General features: G+C 34.7%; 1 long non-coding RNA gene across 1 annotated transcript; it reads right to left on the bottom strand.

Moving 5' to 3' along the window:
* Nucleotides 1-3,060: 3,060 nt before the first annotated feature.
* LOC111410399 lies at nt 3,061-5,087 on the bottom strand. Its single transcript, XR_002705676.1, has 3 exons — nt 4,554-5,087; nt 3,557-3,657; nt 3,061-3,317 (listed from the first exon to the last, which is right to left on the bottom strand). It is a non-coding gene; the product is annotated as an uncharacterized LOC111410399 (long non-coding RNA).
* Nucleotides 5,088-5,985: the final 898 nt, after the last annotated feature.

The following is a 5,985-nucleotide window of genomic DNA, read 5'->3' as shown; positions in this document are numbered from 1 at the left end:
AAAACTGAAAACTATACATTGTTGGAATCTAAAACAAATTTACCAAGGAAGCCATTAGAAAACCACTTGGAAGAGTACTAGATGCCCAGTAATGTCTTCATTGTACCTCTGGTCTTGAAAATTTATTCTGATTTTCATCTTGTTCAAATGAATAAATTGGGCAAAATTTATTTGTGTTATGGAGAAATCTAGTTCTCATCTTTCTGCCAAAATGAGAATTGATTGTGGTACGTTTTCATTATGCAGGATATTTAGATATTGTATCATCCGATGATGGTAATGCGAATGAGAAAAGAGAAGAGAGTGACATTATTGTTCCAAGTGTTGGAATGAAGTTTAAAGATGAAAATGAGGTGTTTGAATTTTACAAGAAATATGCTTACCAACTTGGTTTTCCTGTGAGAAAAAGAAATTTGAAGAAAGGTGATGATGGGATCGTGTGTTATGTAACTTTTACGTGTAGTCGAGAAGACCGTCAAACCAGTAGTTTAAGTTCTTATCTGAAGCCTCAACCAACCATCAAAATTGGTTGTAAAGCCAGGTTGACAGCATGTTGAGACGTTTGTGGAACATGGCGTATTAACACGGTCCATCTTGAGCACAATCATAGCACAAGCCCATCCAAATCAAGGTTATATAGATGCAATCGCCAAATTAGTGCACATGTGAAAAGACATCTTGAAATAAATGACATTGCTGGTATTCCGTTGCACAAGAGTTTTAATTCAGTCGTAGTTGAAGCAGGTGGCTATGAAAACATTGCATGTGTTGAGAAAGATTGTAGAAATTTCATTGACAAAGTGAGAAGATTAAGACTTAGTGAAGGAGACGCCGTTGCAATACAAGCATATTTTTCGAAGATGCAAATAAGTAGTCCTGGTTTCTATTTTAGCATAGATTTAGATTAAGAGGCTCAACTAAGAAACATGTTTTGGGCAGACAATAGGTGTAGACAAGCGTATAAGAAATTCGGTGATGTTGTTACGTTTGACACAACATACTTGACTAACAAGTATGATATGGCTTTCGCTCCTTTCGTTGGGGTTAATCATCATAGACAATCAACTCTACTTGGGTGTGACTTGGTTTCGAATGAGGATACAAGAACTTTTGTATGGCTATTTAGGATATGGCTTGAATGTATGCATGGTGAAGCTCCAATTGGAATAATAACAGATCAAGATTGAGCTATACAAAATGCAATTGAAATCATTTTTCCTAAAACCAAACATAGATGGTGCTTATGGCATATACTGAAGAAGTTACCAGAAAAATTCGGCAAGCACAAACATAGAGGTTCTATTCTTTCGACTGTACATAGTTTGGTGTATGATATGCAAACTTGTGAGGAATTTGAGGAAGGTTGGAGTAAGATACTTGAAGATTATGAATTGCTTGAACATAGTTGGTCGACTGGACTATACAAGGAGAGAAGTCGATGGGTACCATGCTTTTTGAAAACTTTATTTTGGACCGGTATGTCAATCACTCAATGAAGTACGAAGTGAGAGCATGAATGCATTTTTTGACGGATACGTTCATTCCAAAACATCCCTAAAGCAATTCGTGGAGCAATATGAGCGTGCTTTGAGAAATAAAGTTGAGAAGGAATTTCATGCCGATTTCAAATCATTTTCACAAATGGTCCCATGTGCGACAAGGTACGAACTAGAGAAGCAATTCCAATTAGTGTATACAATGACGAAGTTTAGAGAGTTCCAAGAACAATTTACCGGTAAGGTTTACTGTGAAGTTGTATCTACACATGAGTCATGCTTCCAAACTATTTATGAAGTACGTGAGGACATCATTTTAAATGACTGTACGACGAAAAAAATAGTTCAAAGTCCTTTCACAAGGACAAATGTGATTTTAAGTGCAGTTGTCACTTATTTGAATCTAGAGGAATTATTTACAAGCATGCAATCACAATTTTGATACATAATGATGTAAAATTATCACCCGAGAAGTATATATTGAAGAGATGGAAGAGAGATGTGATCAGACCATACTCGGAGTCCCAATCAATTATGATGGTTGGATTAGTATTCCTGATCAAGTTAGATATGAGAAATTGTGTTTTGCATTTACCAAATTAGCTAACATGGTAGCCCATAACGAGGAACAATGTAAGGACATTTCTGAGTGGATTGAGTCTCGAACAATTATGGCGACGTCGAAGTCTAATCAAGTAGGCTCCCAATGCTTTGAAGCGGGAAAGATTGTAGTTGGAGACATCTTAGACCCAAAATCCTCGAGAACTAAAGGAGCACCTAAAAAATTTCGTCGAAAATGTCATTTTGAAGCTGCTTCGAGAAAAACTAAGCATAAGGTATGAAATATTTTTAAGATATGTTCAACTACAATTTCGTCTTTTTGAAACTCATCTATTACATTTGAATCTTCGTACAGGTGCCCACGAGCTCAAATAATTCGAACATGTGCAAAAAGCTAAAAAGTAATGCTTCATCCCTGTTCAACGTTGAGGTACTGAATGCATACTATTATACATACGATATGCTCCCGTCATAAAATTTGTTGTCAATCTTATTCGTTACATGCGTAGGACATCGAAACGACGAAGAATTCTTCTTCCCATGATTTCGAAACACGGGAGAGCATGTACAGACCTATTTTTCCGTTGCACGAGTGAAGGTTGAGACGTCTGAGTTTCTGAATTTTAGGACCAAAATCAATTTCATGAGACAGCTGAATATATCACGTTGTTCACTTTAGCTGGATTGAAAAAAAAATTAAGCTTCTAAACTTGTGCAAGTATTTTGCATCAGTTAAGCTCTTATGTGTTTAGTGAATTCAGTGTTATGAATGTGGTCAAATATTTTGGGAAAGTATTTTGCATATACTATTTCAGTTTGCTGAATTTATGGATGTTGGCTAAGTAATTTCAGTATGTCATTCAGTTTAAGTTTAGGAATCTGATTTGCCAAATTTATGAATGTTTTGAGATGTGCTTAAATGTGGTGCAGATATAAATGTTGTTTACGAAAATGGCAACATGGAAACTCATAGATCTCTTGTAAAAGACGAAGTACACAGAGAAAAAAAAGAGAGGAAATAGGATAGATTCATAAATGGCGATTGGTACAGTAGATTGTGCAACCGATGTAAAACCATACAAGATACAAATACAAAGAGATACAATTATCACTGTCCAATTACATCGAAGTTCAATGCTACATTTTATTGACACCTTTCTTTCCATTCTCGTTGTCTTTCGAATCTCTTTAATCCTTACGTAGAGTTATGTCGAGGGAAATCTCCGAATAGTCATGTTCCTTGGCTATATTTATTCCTTCCTGCCACCATCGAACAAATGTAATGCAACCAGAACGAAATCAATATTGGCTATGTAAAAAATTACTAAGTGTAGAGTTCAATTGAACAAGGCCAATGTTAAAAGGAAAGGAAAAAAAGCCTAATGGAAAAATAGAACAATGTCCATGTGGAATTTAAGTACCCCAATTGATGGAAGAAACCTGTGCAAGTGCAAATCATCATTGTGTTGAATTTTTAAATGAAAGTAAAACTGAATTACCTTCAAAAAATCACGGACTAAATTTCCTTCAAATCATGACCGTCAGGGACGAATTTAGGCTTTGAGTTCAGCTAGGGCGAACCGCGAATGTTGAACATTCACTGTCAATGTCCGTGATAGCGAAACAAAGTCGTTTATTAATATTTAATTAAATAATATTCAAAAAATCATATGGACTATAACTAAAAGAATTAGAAACACTACTAGAATTAGAATAAATAGATATGGACTTTCGTTTCGGTTAAAAAAATCGTTCAATAATCAGCAAAATGCCCTAATTTTTTTTTAATTAGAATTGATTAAAAAACGAAGCATACATGGTTGAATTTAGCCCAACATCTTCTCAATTGATTTTTTTTTCGCTTATCCTAAATTCCTAAACATAAATTTCCAAATGACAAATCAAAACTCATAAATGATAAATTATAACACGTAAGTCAAGGACTCGTACTACATATATTATTTCTTCCAACCACATATTCACAATTCTCATTTTAATGCCAAATTGTCAATTAAATCATCGGACATAAATCATTATTCATAAGTTATAAGTCATAAATAAAAAATAACACCAAAACCAAATTTTGAAAACAATGATTTGTAGAACTAGAACTATTTTTTACCCCAAAATAAAATTATTTTTCAAACTCTTAAAAGAATAAAGAGCAATTCTTAAATTGTCCAAATTTGAATTTCATAAAATAAATTGATTAAACATAATGATAAATGTATCTATATTATGAAATAATATTTTGAGTTAATAAAATTTTTAAAGAAATTATTTTGAAAATGAAAACTATAGTTGTTGAGTTATTATTTATGGTAACAAAAAAGTAAACAAAAAAGTGGAAGGATATGGATTGAACCCCAAACCATTTACATGGAAAGAAGAACTCTATACCAAATGAGCAACCCTCAGATCAGTGCAAATTCTTATTAATATATAATTATTCTTTTCAAAAATTAAACAGCGTAGTGCCGGGCAGGGGATTCGAACCTGCGGTATCTCTTTAATGTAAAAGTGAGAGCGCAACCACTGCGTCTACCGCCCATTTTGTTGACTCTTATGCACAAAACATATATAGATAAATATTTAACATAAACTTTCACTAAATTTTTCTCCGACGGATCCAGCACGGGCGGCCGCGCCGGCTCGCCAGGTGCTGGATCCGCCCCTGAATTGACCGTGTGTTTCTTCTTCGTAAACAAATCCAGCAATCTAATCCTCTAAATTAATGCTTTCTCATGAAAATTTCACTGTAAATTCTTCTAAAAAGCTTTTTGATTTGAAGGACTTCACCCATGATTCGAAAGAAATAGATCTTCACCCGCGATTTGAAGGAAATAGCTCTCCACTGGTTTATGTCACCGTTGTTGGCCGGATCTAGATCTGGGGTTAGAGACAGAGAGACAAATTTCGTAGGTTGGAGAGACAGGAAGAGTGTTTGGGAAAAGTGAGCAAGAGTCTTTGGGAAAAGTAATTACATCTAAAAACAAACAATTGAAATGATATTTTGACCAAGTTCCTAAGTGACGTTTTTTTGAATTATAAATATCGCCACATCATATTTCTGTCAAGTTTTCTGTAATGGGTGATGTCTATGTAGAATTTTCCGTTGCTTATTTATAGGGTCAAATTAATTAATTGAATTAATTAATTCACGGATCGGATTTAATTAAATATGTTAGTTAAATATTAGAACAGGTTAGGAAACAGGCCAAGCCTATATATATACAATCTTGTTCTCTGTGTGGATCATTGTTGGAGATTGGACAATTGGACAGCTGTGTGTGACAAATCAAAGTTGCTGGAGCAAAAAGAAAAGAAAAATGTTTACAGAATTTTTCAAATGTACAATTTTCTATCATAATTTTCGTTGGTGGGAGTCGAAATCTGTATTAATTTCCATTGCACATGATTAAGTAGATTCCTAACAGTGGCATCAAAGCTTTCTTTGTGTTTGTCAGAAATTATTTTGCATGATTGAACAATCAAATGTTGATTGTTATTATTTTTCATGGATCTTGCAATTAAGAAAAATTGGTTTTCATGATTTTGAAATCTGTTTTTTCCAAAATAAAAAATAAAAAAATGATTTAAATCGGATTGAAAAGGTTAAAGATGGGAGGTGATCGACGTGACAACGCCACTGTTCGTAGAGGCAGCGCGTTGCAAGTCGCTATGCAGCACACTACTGAGCAAATACGCAGCAATGACTCATCGTCGCTAGACTCTGTAACAGCAACATTTGCACTACTGCTTGAAGCAGCGTGACCGCTGTTCCTTGCAGCAGCAGTTAGCCGCTTTAAGGGTGGCTCACATCGCCACTGTGTGACAAGGCGACGTGCAGCCACTAACCAAAGGATGCGCCGGTCAAAATAAAAAAATGAATTTTTTAAGGCTTACAGTCGAGTTCTAGTGAATTGTA

Source organism: Olea europaea, chromosome 2 (genome assembly GCF_002742605.1).
Source record: "Olea europaea var. sylvestris chromosome 2, O_europaea_v1, whole genome shotgun sequence".
NCBI lineage: Eukaryota > Viridiplantae > Streptophyta > Magnoliopsida > Lamiales > Oleaceae > Olea > Olea europaea.
This window is presented reverse-complemented; position numbering and strand designations above follow the sequence as displayed.